This window comes from Tamandua tetradactyla, chromosome 4 (genome assembly GCF_023851605.1).
Source record: "Tamandua tetradactyla isolate mTamTet1 chromosome 4, mTamTet1.pri, whole genome shotgun sequence".
NCBI lineage: Eukaryota > Metazoa > Chordata > Mammalia > Pilosa > Myrmecophagidae > Tamandua > Tamandua tetradactyla.
Genome location: NC_135330.1, coordinates 57,005,566 through 57,024,152, shown reverse-complemented (window position 1 = coordinate 57,024,152; position 18,587 = coordinate 57,005,566). Strand labels below are relative to the sequence as shown.

General features: G+C 36.0%; 1 protein-coding gene and 2 long non-coding RNA genes across 7 annotated transcripts in view; 1 reads left to right on the top strand and 2 right to left on the bottom strand.

Annotated features, from left to right (window-relative positions):
- The window catches only part of NR5A2 (nuclear receptor subfamily 5 group A member 2), a 144,416-nt gene that overhangs the window by 88,641 nt on the left and 37,188 nt on the right, over nt 1–18,587 (bottom strand). The window lies entirely within an intron of this gene.
- Nucleotides 462–4,203, top strand: LOC143680816 (uncharacterized). The gene is made up of 3 exons (XR_013174182.1): nt 462–821; nt 2,776–2,949; nt 3,899–4,203. It is a non-coding gene; the product is annotated as an uncharacterized LOC143680816 (long non-coding RNA).
- On the bottom strand, nt 1,974–6,306 carry LOC143680815 (uncharacterized). The gene is made up of 2 exons (XR_013174181.1): nt 4,108–6,306; nt 1,974–2,390 (listed from the first exon to the last, which is right to left on the bottom strand). It is a non-coding gene; the product is annotated as an uncharacterized LOC143680815 (long non-coding RNA).

Genomic DNA, 18,587 nt, shown 5'->3' with positions numbered 1-18,587 from the left:
TCAGAGGCTGAACAGGAATCCACAGAATACATAAAAATTCTTACCTTTTTACTATTTGAATTGGATAAGGAAACATGTACGTTCACATGTTTACTTGTGGATGACTTAAAACCACTAAGAGAACTTGGAGGGAAAAGCAAATGAAGACATTTGTTATTTAAGAAGAGGCCACTGGAATTAGGATGAAACAAATTAATTTGTGATTTAGAAATGCAAGAAGTTGAACGACTGTTTCTATTTCTTTTTAAATTACTTCTTATTCTGCCCCTGTCATATTTGTAGGTTAATCAATAAAAATAAACTCTTTGTATAATGACACTGTGTAATGGGGTACTGTTATGTACCCCCCAGAAAAGCCCATGTCCTTTTAATCCAATCTTGTGGGGAAGACCTATTGTTAGGTGGGACCTTCTGATTCAGTCGTTTCCATGGAGATGTGACCGTGCCCATTCAAGGTGGGTCTTAATCCACTTGCTGGAGTCCTCTGAGGAAGAGACATTTTTTGGAGAGAACTTAGAGCTGAAAGAGAAGTTAAGAGATGAAATCCAGAGAAAAGCCTCTGGAGGAGAGCAAAAGCCACTGAAACCAGAGCCCAGGAGAGAAAGACTGGCAGATGTCGCCATGTGCCTTCCCATGTGATAGAGAAAGCCCAGATGCCAGTAACAGTTCCTCCAAGAAGGTGTCCTCTTGCTGATGTTTTAATTTGGACGTGTCTATAGCTTTAGAATTGTAACTTGTGACTTAATAAACCTCTTTGTAAAAGCCAATCCATTTCTGGTATGTTGCACTCTGGCAGCTTAAGCAAACTGAAACAGATGGTGGTAAGGCTACAAATGCTGTTTTGTATTGTTGATAGTCTGATAACAACACTTTACCTTTAAATGAAAATGCATTATTCGTAAATAATTTCATACTACAAGGCCTTTTAGAATGAAAAACTCAGAAACATTTAGTTCAAGTTTGGTTTCTTAGCGTTTATGTTGGAAGGGCCAACATTGAAAAAATATATAAATGCTTTTTCAGGTAGCTTGCACACAATGAGATTAAAAACAGTTTAATAAATATAAAAGCTTTGTAGATTCACAGCAAGTGTTTTGAGGGCTTATACTGAAACGCCAACAACTAATTATAAAAGCCTGAGTGGACTAATCAATTATTCAGATCAACATTAGGTGCCTATTATATACACAAACATGGGAATTTTATCTCCCTTAAGTAATGTACTAAAATCTTAAGTCTAAAGCATTCTAATGTGAAATGTGAAAACATAACTATATTAATGTATTATTAAGACTCATCCCAATAATGAACTGACTTTTGTGTGTACATTCGGTATGAGACAATTTCCTTATTTCAGTTTGATCCGTGTTCTTGTAATGTGCTTTATGTATCTAAAATGGCAAATGTGAGCCAAATAATTAACCAATACAAAGTATTATGTGATACTCTTCCCATAACAAAAATAATGATCTGTTCTTCAAGGAACTGTTAAAATTGTATACATTAGTATAAGCATAATTTCTGAAAAAATAAACATATCGATCTTTTAGAAAGTGATTCTGATGCTATCCAAGTCTGTTTCTGCATCTTTCTCCTAATCCTGAGATTTTTCTAGGCTAACGAAAACAAAAATTTCCTAGTACAAACAAGCTTTCGGAGAACAGCTGCCTGTCAAATACATGCTGTTCCTTCTCTCCAATAAGAACTCTGTCTGGCATTTAGAAAAAAGTCCTAAATACTCAAATTATACAAAAACCAGAAATAGATGCAACCAGACACCTGCTGACGAACAGTGACAAATCCCACTGACACTGCAGTGACCCCCTGTTAGTCAAGATTTAATTAAGGGGCATAATTAAGTCAGTGGAACAGAACACTAATGAGTGTTTTTTTAATACGGGTAATTACACGTAAAAACGCAAAGTGTGATGGAGACCTAAATATATCATTAAAATGAACAGTATAGAATAACAAACAGTCTAATATGCCTCTTTTATTGCTGTTTCAAAAAAGTTGAATATGTCTCAGATTCAGTAATACTCAGGCAAGTTTATGTTGGCTTCATGCTGGGAACATTTGTTATTCTAATTTTGCAACAATAAGGGACTATGAGTATTGAGATCCTGTTTTCAATGCAGATTCCACTGGCTTTGAAGTCTTTCTGCAGTTAGCATTTTGTCCAACAGCAAATGAGCAATTAAAAGACTCTTTGCAAGTATTTGGCTTCCTATGGAACAGCTTATGGAGGTGTCCATCTGAGCTATGAGGCACTGACAGAGGCAGAAGTCTGGCAGTACTAATTCAGAATGAGCGTCCATTTTAACCAGTTAAAACCAGCTCTTGGATTTGATCTTTGCTTTAGGAACTGACATAATCCACAGGACTGTGATCTACACAGAAATACCACAGAGGAAAGTTATTATGACTTAAATAAAGTTGGTCACATTTCAAACATGAAAATGAGACATTCATAGGCCACAAGCAAAACAAACAAACAAACAAACAAAAAGCCCCACTTATATAACAACCACATTATATTCTGTGATTGAAAAGCATGCCTGTGTGATTTGGGACCTGTCCTGCTGCTGGGATTATTTTATCTATGGTACTCCCAGCTGGTGGCTTGCAGTCCTGGACAGCCTTTTTATCCATTTATCTAAGCAACAAGTGGAAAAGCAGATTCTCTTGGCTGCTAACACTCATTGTACAACTCTCTATATGATTACTGATTCTTAATCTTTCCTTTAAAAAATTTATTACATTTTCTTCCTGCAGGCACTAAACATGTCTTTTCAGTCTTCCTGCTTCTGGTTTAATCTGCTGTTTGCAACATTCCAGAGGAAAAAAAAAGATCATCTTTACGATCCCATTCTTAACAGAGGCCAATGGGCAGATACTGCATTTTTCTGAAGGCTGATTGGATTTTGCATAAATAAGGATTGTGTTAAGGTACCTCGTAACATATATATATATGTGAAAGTATCTGTAATTTGCTGCATGGCATCTCCTCTCGCTCAAAATTTAAATTATATTGGTACTTATATATTCTCAGATTGATCGCCCAACTTTAACTTCTTATAGATAGATGCCAATGTATTTATGATGATAATGGAAAATATCTCCAAATGAAGAACTTGCTTTTGACAAAACTATCCAGGATAAAGTGTCTACAAATTGAATTTTGATATTTATACAGTGACATGAGGATTCACCAAGTACAGGGGCAATGGAACTGGGAAGAAAAAAAAAATAGGAAAAAAGAAAGAGAAACTGAAAAAAACTGGAAAGAAAAATGACCTTTTGTTTGGATAGTGAGTTTATGGAGCGCATTCTTCCTTAATACTTGCCATAAAAATAAGCATTATCTTGGTGACAGGGCTAGTACAGCAGTTACCAGGAATTTTAAAAAGCCAAAAGAGTTTATATAGACCCGCCCCAAAACAGAGTTAATAATTAACTTCAAAATACTGTCAATTAAAGCATATTAGGGTTCCAAATATTTTGATAAATATTAAATCTATCAACATTAGGAGGTAGTGTCTAAGTGATTTTTGCAGTCTTAAGACTATTTAGTCCAACTTTTTAGAGGCCACACAAGGTTAATTCCAGGAACTGGCTCCATTAATCTAGTGACCAGTTCAACTCATTTGTAACATTGGAGCCATGAGACAACTTTCTGAAAATAATGATAAAACAGAGTAAGCCATTTGTTAAAGTCTTAGGCGGAGTGCAAAACAGTTGTAAAGTCAAAAGCTGTTTGATGGCGTCTATCTTTTTTTGTAAGCAACTTTTGAAACTCAAATGACTGCATTTTGACTGAGCTCATCTTACCAGACTGACACACATTTGATTCCCAATATCCCTCTCAACTTCTTTTTTTTCCTTTTTTTCCTGCAAGGCCACCCTTATCAAGTTATGTATGAATGAACAGAAGCGTCTTTCATCCTCCACTTGCCTCACGGTTCAAAAGGAACTACTAAAATAGCAGCAACAAGAATCCAACAGCCTGCCAACGGACTTGCACACGTCCCATTCTTAAAGGCATGTGAAAGGTTGGAGAGCTCAGCAAAATTTTTATGTACGGGAGCAGGCCCAAGGAAAACTCACACGCCATAACCAATTGTGGACAGAGGATCATCTATCAGCAGACAAATGCAGGAACTCCAGAATGTCTCTCCTCAAATGAAATAATATATCTTTGAAAGCCAATGCCCGTTTTAGGCCCGAGGCCCATATATCAAGCCTGAGAGGCTTGTGGAATCGCTGCAGGGCCATTAACCTTCCACCTGTTTCCCCTTGTCCTTCAGGATGAGACCCTGCCCTTGATTTTACTCCCGTCCCCTGTTCATCTTCCGACAGAGTGTAAATGTAAAGCAGAGGGCCTGTGAAATAATTCAAAGGCAATGGACCAGGGGCATGGTTACAAATCTCTGCCACTGGCACCGTGACTTATGCAGGCAGTTTGTCACACATGAGCCAGGTGACCTCTGTGACATAACAGAGAAAAATATTGCTGGAGATCAAAGATGGGATTCGGAGTGCTCTAAGTAACTCTGCTCCACGGAGCGACTGGGTTTTCTGGTATCCAAGGATTTCCTCTTAAACCAATAACATTTGTTCTAGTGAAATATAAAAGGTAGCTCAGGGACTCTCTAATTGAAATCATTTCTGTCAAGTGGAATTGGGGCCTTTCCTGTAACATCAGGATTAGAATTTCTGTTTTCTGGCTAATGCTGTGTGGTTACTATGACTGTCAGGCACAGGCGATAGAAAATCATCAAATTAAACCTTAATACAGAGAAATTCATAGGATTTGAAAAATGGAAAAATGAGCCAATGAAAAGATTCGTCAATTTGAAAAGTTAAAAGCTATAGTTATGAAAGTCGAAAGAAAGTTTTAGGAAAACCTATATAACTGCTAGGTGAAACAGTGGTTTAATCAACTTTTAGAGGCTTATACTGTTCATTAAAATGAATTGCATATGTTTAGTTATGTGTAACCTCAAAAGAAATGCTCATAACTAAAGGATCAAATGAGACCATTTGTCTGAAAGTACTTTTAAAAGTCTAAAGCCTTCTCCAAATGATATTATAATTAAAGAAACTGTAGAATTATTCATGAATGACTCATTTAAAAAGAGAGAGAAACTAAGATAGACTGGAAGGTAACCAGTGGTTTAATTTCTCTTAAATCTGAATTATAAATAATTTCTAGTTTGGATTAATCATTTTGATAATTTTCTCAGTATGACTTTCTCCAGTCATTCTACATTCAAATGTTCCTTCAAATTCCCTTGTCCAGGAAAAGAGAACAAAGCATGATGCAGGCCTCTCTGGTCCCTTATCTCTCTGGTAAGAACATTAAACTTTAAATGTTTTATGAAAAAAAAAGGGTCTTGATTCACAGGGGCCAATGATGGAGTGAGAGGTGCAAACACATTCTGGTCCATTCATTTCCTGTTCTCTAGCAAGTGTTCGAGCTCGGACATGATGGCATCCCTTGCCACCCTTATACTCAAGACACACACACAGAATCTCTTCCAACTGTGCACTGGCCTTTACTTGACCAGGGAATGTGTTCTTTCATTCTTCAAGCATGTTGATGCACAATAGACAGTCAACTCACATTGCTATGGTTTCAGCAATGTCAAATATCTAACATGTGGAAATGTTAAAAACTAAAATTAACTTTGTTCAAATAATAAGAAAGTTCTGGGGACAAAATACAGAGCGATTTCAAAATGCCGGTTTAACTCTTCACAAAAATGTAAGGCTAGCAACTTTCTTTGAACGCCACCAGGGTTCCTAATCTGAGCCCATCACTGGGCTTTCTAAGAACTGCTCATAAAATTTTTTGTTTATGACTATTTCGGGGAAGAATAATAATAGTTTTCTTCGGATTCTCAAAGGTGTTTATGATCTAAAAAATGTTACTATTGACCGCTAGAGGGTAGAAATTGAAGACCTAAACGTTTTCATTAGCAAACTAGAATAAATAAATGTAAGAACCTGCTCCTAAAGAGAGGAATGGAAAGATCAAAGGTGATGGTGGAGTTCTACAGAGAAGATAGGACTTAAGCAATGAAATGATTGCTGAATCATTGATCTCTCCTTTAGTCTCCAGTATCTTAGAGCAGCTACAAGTAAAAACCTAAAATTGTGCAACTGTAACCCCTGCCAAACTCTGAAATATGTTCTACAACTAATTGTGGTGCTGTACTTTGAAATTTATTGCTTTTCTGTATATATGGTCTTTTTCACTAAAGAGAAAAAAAATTCAATTGTGATGATAAAGCAATATTTATGCCTTCTAGCATAAATAGCTCCTATATCCTGGAGCAGCCAGAAGGAAAAATCTGTGAAGATCGTATGGTATCCCATGACCACCTCTGGGATCTGTCCTGTAACCACTTGTTGAAGAGTGTTTTGAAAACTATTGGTTTTTTTTTATTTCTTTGCTTTTGTGTATATGTCATATTATACAATTAAAAAGTTCAAAATATATATATATAAATATTTTATGTTTTATGTAAGAGCCTGAAAGGACACTAGAAATCATCCAACCTGACCCACTCACTATCTTGCAGATGAGAAAAGGAAAGCCCAGAATGAGAGAGTCATAAAACTAGAATTTATTATAACTTTGGTCAGTGAAAATCAGTTCATATAACTAGAACTATGGATTCTTGCTACATAACCTTGAACTCCTTCCACTATATGTGATGCCAATCTTTCCTTTGGCTATGGTTTAAAAGTCAGATTTTTTAAAAATTAATTTATATGTATTAGAGATACCTAATTGTAAGAAATACATGTTTTTAAAAGAACATAAAAGATTTTATCATTATGGCCTTAGGTATCCGCCGTTATGAATAAATGTTAAAAGGCTGTCGTTATGGATTAAAATTTGTTTTTTATAAAAACAGAGCTAGAGTGATATCTCGAACTCTTGCTAAGTTTTCTTCTTGTAAAAGGTCATTTGTACATGTTATCTGACATGGTCAGCCTGATTTTTAAATAGCTTTGTTGTATATATTACATTGTGAGCACATTTTAACCTTCTCTATAACTTAATATTTAATTCACACAGTTAAATCCATTGTTCTTATAGTAAGTATGAGTTAATGAAGGCACTTTTATAATAATCATGAAAATCTCAAACCAAGACCACATAATGCCACCTATTACCAACAAATGTTTCTACTTAGTGTTTGATTATTTAGAAATCTCTACACTTCCAAATTATTAACAAAAATAATAAGCAAAGCATGTCACTCATTTAAGTGACAATTCTGTACCTACCCTATGGCAAAAAATACTGAAAAACGCCAATTGCTCCCATTATTTTCAGATAAAAGTAAGGCATTTTACTATTTTCAGTAAACTTTTATATAAACTTTATAAAACTTTATAAACAGCCACTCCTTTTAGGAGAAAGGAGAGAACAAAAAAAGGGAAGCTATTCTAATAGTAAGTTATACTGAAAATTTTAATCCCTGAATGTTCTATGATTTCAAACAAATAAAATATGGTTAGCCTGCAGGACAAAAAAAAAAAAAAAATCTTGGGCATGAATCACTGCTTACATTCTTTTCCATCCACAAACAATTTCATTTGGGAAAGTTGCCACATAGTATCGACAGTGACAACAAATGGCATTGTCCCGTGAACATCTGTTTCCGACTCCCACACTGATATTGCAGGCTGGGTACTTAGGAGTTAGTTGGTCTTCACAAGTTGCTGAGCCACAAAGGAACTGGAAATCACTGGTACGTTGAGGTTTTATTATTGGAACACAGGAAAACTTTATCATCATGCTGGGAAGTTCTGTATCTTTTGAAATATTGGAACCGGGGTTATGTTAGCACATTAAGCCATGCGGAAGACTACTTCTGAAGAAAAAAGAGAAAAAAATTGTTTCTTGTCTATTATGTCCTTGGGTTGAGGTTCCCACTCAATCTTCATATAACTTCCTCACCCACCCTCAACTGAAAACTGTTTTGTTTTTTAAAGATGTTATTGAGTTCAGTTTCTTATTAAAATTGAGAGAAATGAATACCAAAAAATTCTAAGTCAAACACGATAAATAAACACTATTGTTTCTTTAAAAAAAAATCAAATGAAACCAGAAGAGCTTTTATGTACTTTTTTTTCTAAACTCAAACCTCTATTACTATATTTTATGAAAACCTGGCAGCAGAGGATTCATAAAGATTACCGATTAGAATATTCACACTTCAGCCCAAAGTGTTCAACAGAGGGCAAAGAGCTGCTGGGAAAAAAGCCAAGTTGAGCCAGATAAATGGAGGGATGGTCATAGGACACTGACATGGGAATTTTGGCTTTGTAGTCGAACCTGGGCTGCTAGGGGCTGGTCTATCAATAACCAGTTAGTCTTCAAGTGCACAGGACAGATTTCTGCCCTTTCCTCCCTGTGGCATTTAGTTTTAACAAAAGCCATAACGGGAGTGAAAAGTGATTCTGAATCCATGACTGCTCAAACAATTTGCAAACTCCTAAATAATTTGCATATGGCTGAAGCTAAGAGGCTCCCCCTTTCTGCTGTGGTTAAAAATGGGACAGGCTTATTATTAATGGAAATGTTGGATGGAATACGTACTTAACATCTAACATATATATTGTTTAAACGTTACATTTTAAAAAGGCATATGGGGCATATTCTATAAAATATTGTTTGCCTCATTTGACATTGCTTATAGAAGACACCTCAAAATATTTATTTAATAAAAGACTCATTTAATTAATCACAGAGCCTAACTGAAGAAACAAAAATAATAGCTTTTTACCAGAGAGAATTCTATCATTTATTTTAACTAGAAGATTATCTTTTTCACCAGAACAGGCATATGGTCGGAGAGTAAAAATTTGTTTTTAAAAATAAGCTATTTATCACTAAATATTGTATGTTCATAATCCCACATACTGAAAAACACTAAAAACATCACTATTTAAAGAATAATTATTCAGTCTATTATTATTATTTACAGGAAAATTATCTGTATTTAAGGAAGTTATTTTTCCCTCATTGAATTCCCAGTCCATACTGATTTAAAAAAAAAATCAAAGTACTTGAGATGTGAATTTCTTTCAATTTTAACTATAGTTTTATAGTCAGCTCTCAAATAATTGCACTAACAATTAGTCATCAAGAAAGAAAAATGTTTTAACAAACAGGCGATAGGAAATTAGAAATAGATCTGTAATATTCGTGTGTGAATCTTTTAATTATGAAGATAAAATAGAAATATGGAATAGGCCAATAGTAGCCTATATTTACATGTCTTTTATGCTTTTCAACACACTTTTATAGCAACTCATTAACTCCTCACAAGACACTTGCACGGTCTTATACAGGCTTTTTTTTTTTTTTTTTTTTAATAAGGGCATTCTCCAGGAATCGAACTCAGGTCTCTGACATGGCAGGCGAGAATTCTGCCACTGAACCACCATTGCACAGCCTGGGCACAGGCATTTTTATTCCTTTATGTATATATATGAGCCAACCAAAAGACTGAATTGATTCCCTGCAAAGTTTTCCCTGGCATTCCCACCATAGGCAGAGGAGCTCTGCCCTGTGTTCTTGCATCATCTGTTATACACTCTGTAAATTACAATGATGTGTTTACAAGTCTGTTTCCCCCCAGCCCCCACCCGTGTTGTGCATGGCTTGTGAGCGGACTCTAGGTACTGTTTACCTTTGTATCCCTCCTGCTTAGCATCAGGCCTGCTATAGTCGGGGCGCAGTGTGTTTACTACATTAATGAATCAAGAAACTGTGGTTCAGGGAAGTTAAATTAACGCTTTGAACCAAATTCTGAGAATTCCCTAGTGGCTCAGGTGAAACTGAGAACTGACTTCTGTCCACTAAACACCACTCCCTCTAATTTTAACTGCCTTAACTGATCTACAGATGCAATCTGATTGCAACCAAACAAGTTAGCAAAAAAGGCAAAGCAGTTGGTGCTGATTTTAGTAAGGAAGTGAAGATAAAATTCTTCATCACACCTTGTGTCACCCAGAGGAAACATCAGCCTGCCAGTTTTACAAACATGCCAGTAAAAGAATTTCCTTGGCAAACAGACAGCATGGAAATGTCCTTTTTAAAAATCAATTAACCCCCCAGATTCATGAGCTTGCTAGAAATATTTCCTATGCCATGGAATGCAAGACTCATGGAGATGCTCTTCCCCTTTCTATTTCTGAACATCTTTTGTTCATACTTGCTAAGAATAGTGGGAGAGCTGGGGGCCTATTTATAGTCCTGAAAGCAGCATGACTCTGTGAACACTTTATTCATTTACATTTCCCGTGTTTATTGTTACCTTACCTTTTTGGTAATTAAAAGTGTTCATCCAAGATTTTATTTAGCAACAAATCAGTTGTAAATAGCTTTTCTTTTAATATATGAGAGCCTTTATTTAGACTCAATAAAATATTTTACTCCCATTTCCATATTAACTAAAAACAGATTTCAATGGCAGGGGGAAGGGATGGTAATATAACTGTATTTTCTTTCCAAATTTCATATAAAATCTAATTATGTGACTTTGAGATATTTTGATTAAAAAAGAGTCACTTTATGATTAAGTGGTATATCATGCATTCTCAAATCATCTCAATTTTATCTTTAGCTATTGAAGCAAATTGCTGTTATAGCTAACCCACTGCCTATTTATTAATCAATGGACTATAACTTAAAAATAGACCTGACGTTTATAGAACGTGGTGAGGAAACACAATATTAAAAAATGCCTTCCTCACACCTCACCCCCAATTGCTTGCTGGAATACAAGGTGCCTCTATAAATGGCCTCACATAGGAATTCCTTTTGAAACTAAGAGGAGTTTCTGAGATGAGAAACATCTAAAGTTAGAAAAAATCAGTTTTTCCAGACTTACTTGTACTATTCCTTTGGCTGGATTTTTGATAAATGAGTTAGCCCCCATCCCTTTATAAGCATTTCATTGTGAAGAGCAGTCATATCAAACATGAATCAATTTCTTTACCACTTCCAAGACCACAAAAGTGGGTGATCTGTCAACCTGAGAATCCCACATCCATGGCTCCCCTTATTGTATGGCAGAGATTGTTCTAATCCAAATTCGAACTCAAGGTGGTCCGAGGGCATCTGTTTTAAAATTGATCAATTTTTAAGACTTTCAGAAAAATGTATGTTATGATCTGCTCTGTGGCTGAGTAGTAAAATGCTGAATAACGCAGGTGTTGCTGGCTCCTGTGGTCCCACTGAATGTCGGTTCTGCTTTTTATCACAACCTCAAAATCCACTAGAGTGGCAACAATTCGGTTTTTTTATCCAAAATACTCAGTGGTTAAATAGAGCATTCAATCTCAAAAGCTCTCTTTTAATGAAAATATTTTTTACTTCCCTGCTCCAACACTGATTGAACTAAGAGATTTAGAGAAAGTGGGAGCAATTATGTAACCATTTATTCACCAATTTTCAATATCAGATAATTTAACCACTAGATTTGCCCTACACTCAAATTTAATGGAACAATAGATTTTATCTACTAAGTGTCATTACAATGGGTTTTTACCTAATGCTTTGTTTTGATAAAGTTAAAGCTAAATAAATCCTCCCTAGCTCAGAAATCTTTGTAAGGTATTACATCTGTGCAGCAAAGTGCTTTCAGATATAAGCTAATTATCAATATATTAGTTTGTTTTTTCTCTAACTCCTGAAGTGAAGTGACACAGGGGGCTGAAAGCTCTGAAAAAGCCTATCGGAAAAGGAAATGAAGTCATACTTTGTGGATATCAGTTCCTCTCTGAAAGTGCTTTTGTATGGTCCCTATGATTTTGAAATCAAAGACCATGAATCAAAATAGTTCTGCAAGTGATTTGACTGATCTCTAAACTCTCACTGAGCCATCTGGGTAAATAATTCCTTAATCAAAGAAATCAATTGTTCAAAAAAAGATCATCTCATAAAAGGACATATATCTGGAAAAGTAGATAGTTACTGTTTCGTTCTCATTTCAAAAGATAAACTCATTTTTATTCTGTCTTACAAAGTGTGCCACCAGATTTCCGCTCGTGCCTACGAATCCTTCCAGAATTGTCCCAGTGACTTGAGGGCCTGTGCACACTCTGCAGAACCCCCAACTGCTCATGTTCACACAGAATCAGGCATGGCACATTCATACCAAGCAAAAGCCATCGACGCAGTCTAATTCTGGCTTGTTTATACACTCCATTAATTTTTTGGACAGATTTCCATTAAATAGTATTATGCGGGGACAATTGGTGAACTCTCCCGATTGATTATTTTATGTAAAGGATACTCTTGACTTAATAGATTATTTAAAAATAAAAAGCCAATCATTCCAAAATAACAGCCTGGCTCACAGACTCTACTAGGCTGCCTTCTCTCTTTACCTTAATTACTACTCTCAAACCAAAAGATTAAGAAAGACCAAGCCAACAGCAAGTACACAAAGAGGCTCTGCTAGCCATTCATTCAACTAGTACATACTCATGGCTTATTGTGAATGAGAAAGTAGATCCCCATGAAAAATTACCTAAAACCAGCTGTATACAAAACTACTTCTTTCGTTCTCTGTATAATCTGTATCAGTCATACTAACTCACAAGTGAGAAGTACTTGGGAAACTCATCACATTTTTAAAACAATATTAGAAGTGAATAAATCTCACTAATTTTTTCTTTATTTTCTTGAAGCCTCTTTAGACCATTTTGGACTTTGAACTCTGGAGAGTAAATTCTTCAACAAAATGCTCTTTAGGGTGGGCCACAGTGGTTCAGCAGGCAGAGTTCTCGCCCACCATGCTGGAGACCCAGGTTCGATTCCCAGTGCCTGCTCATGCGAAAAAAAAATGTTCTTTAACAAGCAAACTAGTGCCCAGCTTAGAGGTAACCACTTATGGATACATGCATGGTACGGAATCATAATTAAGGATTTTGATGTCCAATGTCCTCCTTAATTAGTCATTTACAAATTCTAAGCCTTTTACTTAGACATGGAAGGCAAGTCTCAGTAAATAAAACCAAACAGGAAATGTGAGATTATCTCCTAGTTTATTACATGACTCCACTTAAAAATAGAAAAATTGAATTTTGACAGTATGATGCTCGCCCAACCTTCATAACATGCTTCCTAATCTTACCATAGGAAATCCCACATCTGTCTAATCAGATCACTATGAAACCTCTGTTACAGAAATTACTATTGTTATTGAAGAGTATGAATTCTTTATGAACCTTTCATCAGAACTGAAATAGAACTTACAGCATTTTCTATTTAAGTTTTTTTGAAATACATATTAAAAATTACTTAGGGTAAAGAGAGTGGAGTAGAACTAATGGGACTTGTGGTGAGATAAGGAGAAGGTAGAATGGAAAAGGCCAGAGGGCCAGAGGGCATCTAATGATGCTGTAAATGTTGAATTTAGTTCATGGGAAAAGGATTTCTTTATTCTATAGGTTTGACAGTCTTGCTAGTACTGTGGCAAATGAGAAATTATTTTTAGAAAAGAAAAAACTCAGAGAGGGTGGCTGGCACTAATTAGTCAGGTTGGGTGATCTAGTCTTGAGTCCTATTAGATCAAATATTAAAATATTATCACCTGTATAGATTTCTAGCCTACTCCCCCAAGCCTAAATGATCTTTTGCGTAAGAAATATCTTCCCAGAGCTGCCAATTGGAAGCAGATTTATCGTGACACTAAATGACCTTATTAGTTTCAGGAACCTTCATCTGAGCATGCACTTCCAAACACTATAGTAAGAAAATAAGCTTTAAAGGTAATATTCTGCAAGGGATCCAAGCAACGTGTATGCACATGGTAAAATGTTTTTGTAAAATGTGCAAAGAGAAAATATTTTTGCATTCTTTTTCATCAAGAGCTTCCTAAATTACAGAAGCTTCCGGGTCCACATAGCTTGGCTCAACATCTTGCAAATGATAATTGACTTGGATTAGTAAATGAACCAGCAAAAAGCTTCTTCAACTGCAGAGACAGTAGACAAAATAATCTCAAATTGTTAAAAAATGCCTGGAAGTAAATAAAGTAAGATACTATAAGTAATGAGAAACCAAGTCCTGTCGGAATATTGAGAGATTTAAGAGTTAGAAGAGATAAAACACTCTTTGCTACCAGTGGGGCTATTGATTCTTATCTGTATGACACATTAATGCCCATCTATAATTTTGTAGATAAATCCCTGGATTTGTTTTATAATCCAAACACCACCTACTGCTCTGCCTTGTAGGGAGAAAAGCACTAGAAAAACTATAGTATGAGTATCTTGTACTACTATAGGAAAGAAAGTTGAAAGAATTCTTGAAAGAGCACAACGATGATTAAAGGATTGGAGATAAAGCTGAGAAAGAATATCTAAACCAACTAGCAATTTTACCTTCATAAAAGGCCTATGAGGGAAATAAACTGGGCCTATGTCAAGCCACTGACTCAAATTTTGGGTCAAGATTCTTTAGAATCCATACTAAAGTAAGAAAAATACATTTAAAGACAATTCTACACATCTGAAACAAGAGGTTTAATATTCCCTGCTTCCTTCAGCTCAGAGCCAATCTGAGAACCAGGAACTCACATAGGAAAGCCCTAAATGTTCTCAGCCTCTGTTTCCCTATGCCCCATCTCCGGTCAGTTTACAAACGGTCAGACAGTATCAGCATAGAGGCCCAACAGGGACTAGAATCCTCTGTACTGAAATAAGTTTGTATCCCCTAATGACCGAATACTCTTAGGCCTCTGCAATTTAAAAAGTTATCACATAGGGCGGGCCATGGTGGCTCAGCAGGTAAGAGTGCTTGCCTGCCAAGCCCAAGGACCCGGGTTTGATTTCCGGTGCCTGCTCATGTAAAAAAAAAAAAAAGTTGTCACATAGGTTATGATCAAGCAAAGGGTAACCGTATGCTTCATTCCTATTGACAGATCCAGAGGGAATGACGTTTACTGCGGTGAGAGGGATTTACATTGCATAACAAAGAGTGTCTTCACTGCTGTTAAGTTTGAGACAGGTTGCAGGGGGTTTCTGAAGAATCCCCACACTAAAGAAACCTTTGAGAAGAGCTTAAATCTTTATCTGTGTGGATTGATTTAACTGTGTTTTCTTAAATGAAAATAAAGATCAGAACAAATCAGTGTTCCTAACAGGGCATCTGACAACTAGGTCTGGCGTCTGGACCTATCTGATTACCGAGCATTTTAGAAAATTTGCAGATATTGACCCTAGAGATGGTTTCCTCTTCTCAATAAATGTCTGCTCATGTGTTGACCAAAATTCTGAGTCTTGCTTGTCTCATCTTTTATTCTCAAAGCCCTTTACAGAAAATTCTGTTGGCTTTACCTCAACATATATCCTGAGTCCATTCACTTCTCTGCTGGCATGCCCTGGTCTAAGTCATCATAATATCTTCCCTGGTTGTCTGCACCCTACTTCTTCTCTTCCCTTCAACACATTTCCCACTCCATTGCTTAAAATCCTCCAATAATTTCCTGTTCAAAGCAGAATAAAATCTAAGCCCTATATAAGCTAGTCCTTGTCAAGCTCTGAACTTATCAGGAGTCACTTTTCCCATTCTATTACTGATTTCTACACACTCTTGCCTTCTTTATATTTTATAAAAATACCACATGAATTGCTATCCCAGGTCCTTTGCATTTGCTATCCCTCTACCTAGGCTGCCATGTCTCCAGATCAAGCAAGGCTGATCAACTATAGAAAAATGCTACATCCTGGTGAAATGCAAGTTTAATGCGTTTTGATCCTTTTCAAAGTTAAAACCTCAGTTGGCTCTTTCAAATATATGGCCGGGTTGAAGTTATGTTTTTGGTGATTGCAGCATTTCATTGAAAAAACTATGAAAGTAATTCTCAATAGTCAAAACTCCTTCAAAAACATTCATAATCATGACTCCCTATTTATGAGCGCAACATATTAATGTTTTTAAAGTAAGCTATTTCCCACAAAAGTGAACCACAACTATTGTTTTCTGCAAATACATAATGTGTTTATATATTTCTGCAAATATGTAAGTTGAACTTAGTGTAAACAACAGAATTATTGTGCCCAAGCATTTTGTCCACTTTAGATAAATACCAAACAGATCCAATTTTTTTCTCTAAAACTGGAGTAAAAATCAATTAAAATATATAATATAATCATGTGTTAACTAGCTAATATGGCAGTTAACATTAAGGGGCATTTCAAGCCTCTGAGTTTTTAGCAGTAGAGCTCTTCTTTCATTCCTTCTGTAAGATCTATAATTGAAAGAATACCATGAGAGATACCTTTCATCAGCTCTACAAGTTACATTTTCCGCTTTGATAATTGTACAAGGAAAATCTAAGGCACTTCAAGCTATGCAATTATATTTGATTAGCTAGTCAAAATAATGTAACAGCTTTTCATCACCCAAAGGGAAACTTTTAAAGAATTCTGTTGCTAACACTTCTGCACAAACACTAATCTCTATCATTATTTTACAAGAAGAAATGCAATATTTAGTAACTTTTTTTAATTAGGCAGTAAGTAAAGCCCCTTTTTATCACAACTTTAGATCAAAAAAAGCACAACACATTTCCTAATATACTTTATGTGGACAGTTTAATTGAACACCATAAGTACATGGAACCTTGAGTAGGGCATAAGATTTTGTAGGTTTGTCCATAGTGATGCCCCGATAACCCCCCGAGTGATTTGAACAGTGAATAAAAAAGTATTTGTCAAGTCCCCTTAGGGGAATGGTAAGAAAGAGGGAAAATTCAACTTCCCTATGTGGAGAATTCCTGATATTCTCACAAAAAGTGGGGACAACCAAAGCAATAGGCTGAGCCCTCAGTCTTGGGGGCTGTTCATATTAAACATATCCTCACAAAGGATTGACTAAGCCTACTAAAAATTAGGTCAAGAGTTACCCCCAGAGAACCTCTGTTGCTCAGATGTGGCCTCTCTCTCTCTCAGCCAACACGACGAGCAAACTCACTCCCTTCTCCCTTTCTATGTGGGACATGACTCCCAGGGGTGTAAACCTTCCTAGCAACACGGGACAGAAATCCTAGAATGAGCTGGGACTCAGCATAAAGGGATTGAGAAAAATTTCCAGAACAAAAAGGGGAAGAGAGAAATGAGACAAAATCAAGTGTCAATGGCTGGGAGACTTCAGAGTTGAGAGATTATCCTGGAGGTTATTCTTACACATTATATAGATATCACCTTTTTAGTTAAGGTATATTGGAGAGGCTGGAGTGAAGTGTCTGAAAATGTAGAGCTGTGTTCCAGTAGCCATTTTTCTTGAAGATGATTGTATAATGACATAGCTTTCACAATGTGACTGTGTGATTGCATCCACATCGAAATTTATTTTAACATTTGTTCCCCCCATCTTTTATCTTGATTCCATATGTTTTACTCATCTGTTGACAAGGCAGACAAAAGGAGCATCAGACACAAGGCTTCCACAACCACACAGTCACACTACAAAAGCTACAGCGTTGTACAATCATCCCCAAGAAACATGGCCACTGGAACACAGCGCCACAGGCTCAGGCAGTTCCCGCCCGCCTCTCCACTACATCTTGACTAACAAGGTGATATCTCCAACAGCCTTGACTCTTGAAGACAACTGAATAACTATAGAGCTTTTATGACTGTCCCTGTGACTGTGAAAACCTTGTGACTGACACTCTTTTTATTCAGTGTAAGGACAGATGAGTATGAAAAAAAGAAAAAAAGAAACAATAGGGGGAATGGGGTGTCTTGGGTGTTCTGTCTACTTCTGTTTTTATTTTCCTTTTCTTTATAAAAAATATACAGAGCTCTTATTTGGAATAATGGGAATGTTTTGGTAATGGACGGTGGTGATGAGAGCATGACAGTGTGAGCATTATGAACAGCGCCGAAATATATACACGAATGTGATTAAAAGGGGAAATGTTACATAGTGTAAACTACACTATACCAGTAGTGAACCCTAAGTTAAGCCACGGACTATAGTACAATTAAAAAAATGTGCTTTCACCAATTGTAGCAAATGAACCCCACCAAAGCAAGGTGTTAATAATAGGATGGTATATGGGAATCCTGTATTTTATGCATGATTTTTCTGTAAACCCACAATTTCTCTAATAAATGTTTTTTCAAAAAGCCAAGAGAAAAAAAAAGAAGAAAAAAAGCACAACAATGATAGTGTGTGTGGTGAAGATTTGTAGCTATTTCAGAGTAGGGAGGATATGGTGGTCAAAATAAACCAGGTCTCAAAATGACCAAGCATTTCAGAGAACATGTCTGAATGCAGGATATTCACTCAAAACTCTGTGATATATGTATATATATACAAACTCTGAAAGAGAGAATTACTTGGATCCAAAATCTATGTGCATGTAATTATTTTCAAACAAATAATGTGAGGGTGCAGTATATTAATCAGAAACATTAAAAAGTTATTTAAAATGCCATTCTGAGAATTTTCAATTATTGAGAGTATTTGTCCAATATCGCTTAAAAGTAAAGTCAAAGGGAACATGAAAACATTAAAGTAGATATAGCCCAAATACTCC